Source organism: Plodia interpunctella, chromosome 5 (genome assembly GCF_027563975.2).
Source record: "Plodia interpunctella isolate USDA-ARS_2022_Savannah chromosome 5, ilPloInte3.2, whole genome shotgun sequence".
NCBI classification, from domain to species: domain Eukaryota; kingdom Metazoa; phylum Arthropoda; class Insecta; order Lepidoptera; family Pyralidae; genus Plodia; species Plodia interpunctella.
In genome coordinates this window covers 900,397-902,960 of record NC_071298.1, presented here as the reverse complement: position 1 = coordinate 902,960, position 2,564 = coordinate 900,397, and the positions used below count along the sequence as shown (strand labels likewise).

General features: G+C 32.1%; 1 long non-coding RNA gene across 1 annotated transcript; it reads left to right on the top strand.

Annotated features, from left to right (window-relative positions):
* Positions 1 to 204: 204 nt before the first annotated feature.
* LOC128670208 (uncharacterized) lies at positions 205 to 2,004 on the top strand. The gene is made up of 2 exons (XR_008404741.1): positions 205 to 403; positions 1,117 to 2,004. It is a non-coding gene; the product is annotated as an uncharacterized LOC128670208 (long non-coding RNA).
* Positions 2,005 to 2,564: the final 560 nt, after the last annotated feature.

The window sequence follows — 2,564 nt, the reverse complement described above, 5'->3', positions numbered from 1 at the left end:
ACTATCACTAGACACTATCACTGTCAAAGACGTCTGTCAAAATTGGACCAACCATTTTGTCATTGTTTTACATCAATACGCGCAATCTGGTAATAAATAGTGGTTTAATAATCTAAGTTCCGCGTTTGTCTGTGTTCTAAATTTGAAATGGTGTTCATTTGTTTCTGTGAAAAAATTCTGTCCTGTCATTTAGTGTCAATTTCATCAAAATGTTTTTGCAATGGACGCATTTTAATATTGTAATAATTGGAGAAATTTTGTTGTGATCATTGTTGATGTGTATTAATATGTTCATCGATCAATAAGGCAATTATTTTCTTGAAGCTTCTATTAGTTTTCACGAATTATTTTGGTCTTACATTTTTTTTGTGCAATGTTCATTGCATTCATAATGTCTTACTAGGTAAGTTGCTTTGATTACTTGAAATATTATTTCTGTGCTGCGAAATCGGAATAATAGTGACTTTTTTTCTTAATACTGTTGACATAATGGTAATCAATGTGTAACAACGAATAACCCTTCTTATACTCGTATGTGAGTATTATAACCTAATACAATTCTATGAAAAGATGTCGTTGGTTTGTGTTTGGTAGAAAATTCGCTTCATTTTACCTTAGCTCTCATAATGTAATATTTACAAGTTCAATTTTATGATTATTTCAACAGCCTACTATACTACACTACAATTTCCTATAATAAACTATAATAAACTACAATTTCGAAAATTTACTACAATAAACTACAATTTCGAATTAAAGACTATTTCAGGTAACATAAACAGGTATACTCGTATTTATCAGATTTCTTGCCACTATATAAGTACCATTATTATAATAGTAACAAGAATTCTGAATATAATGCCAATAATTTTGAACTAAACTTGGTTAGTTAAAATTTCCACGGTTGGTCCGACAAAATCATTGACATTATTATATACCGTCGAGAGCACAACTACCTACCCAAATTTACTGCAAAATTGCCCCTAATTACCGCGGCATAGAGGTCGATGTCGAACATTTTGTGACAGAATTTTTTTAGCGTTGTAAGACGAGTATGAATGATTTGAATTTATTTTGTATGAAAGTTTAAAAAAATATTTTTGTAATTTTCGTTAGGTATATCAAGAAGGCTGGCTGCATTCCCTAGCTGGGCGGCTGAGGTTAGTACAAGGTCGATGGTATTGTTTTTACTAAAACTGTTGTTAACACACATTTATATTTAATGCTTTCTTATTTCTTGAAATGTATTTATTGTCCCTGTTTCATTAGTATTTCTGGTAGTGTTGGCGAAAATTAATCATATTGGTAGTATCGATAACTGCTTAAGCATCAATACTATGAATAGTAACAATAGTTTCAATAGTAAGTATATCGATTCTATCAAAAATATCCTTTTGAGATGCGCCTAAACTGACAATACGGGTATATGTATTGTCGGGTTATGCGTTATCAAATAAATGTGCTTATTTGGTATACGACAGAATGTGAATTGCACAGATTCGTGACAAATCTATTAACTGGTCTGAATAACAATTTTTTATTTAAATTTATTTTCTACTTAATTGGTCTTGGTGACTTAAATGAATACTTTTTCGTACATATTAATATCTAACGTTTGTCTATCATTAGTGCCTTGGAGATTCATAATACCCATATGTCGGTAGCATTTACGGTGACGTAGACTGATGATATGTCACAAGGGATCATTGAGAGAAAGCCATCGCTATTCGTGGCTAAGATACGTAATTAAGAGATGTATTTCTAGTCATTTGTCTTGTCTATGTAAGCAATGACGATGAAAGGGCCAGCAAAGGGAGCTATAACTTTGGTTCTGTGGCTATATTATATAATAATGATAACGTAATACAATAGTTGCTTGTATTTCATTGCTAACAACTCGAAACTATTAAAATCTGAGCATGTTTAAAGCGATAGCGCCCAGAAACCAGGGTTCTAGGCGCTATAAGACTTTAATTATTTCCAGGCCTCTTGAGGTCCATCTGAGGTTGATCTTCTTCCTTCTTCGGAAATTATATGAACGCCTATTATTAAAAATTTTTATTTTTTTATCAATTTGTTTTGTACAATTTTCAACGGAAGGGGCCTATTCTAATGTATAAGCAACAAGCCACCGAAAATGTTGCTAAGTATAATACATTCAAATTAATAGTAATATGCGATACAAAACGTCGAAATGATTTAGGAGAAACTATTGTGTCGCCATTTTGGATGCACGTGCTCGTACATCTGTATTTTATTTGACATTTTCAACGCCGTACCTTGAACAACACATTCCGATTGAAATACTACCGATATTACAAGAAGCCTTTCTGGTTTACCGCTGTTTAAATCATTTCAAATGGGCCGTTTGCCACGACCGTTGTGACAACCCTACCACTATTTTGTAACCGTAGGCTTTGGATTACTTAGTAATGGTCCAGAACTGTTTTATTAAATCTGTTATTGCCTGCCTTAACCTATGCTTCGGGATTTTGTTTCTTTTTTAAGAATTTTATTTATTTCTGCTTTGATTATCTTCTAAGATTTTTTAAATTATTTAGATA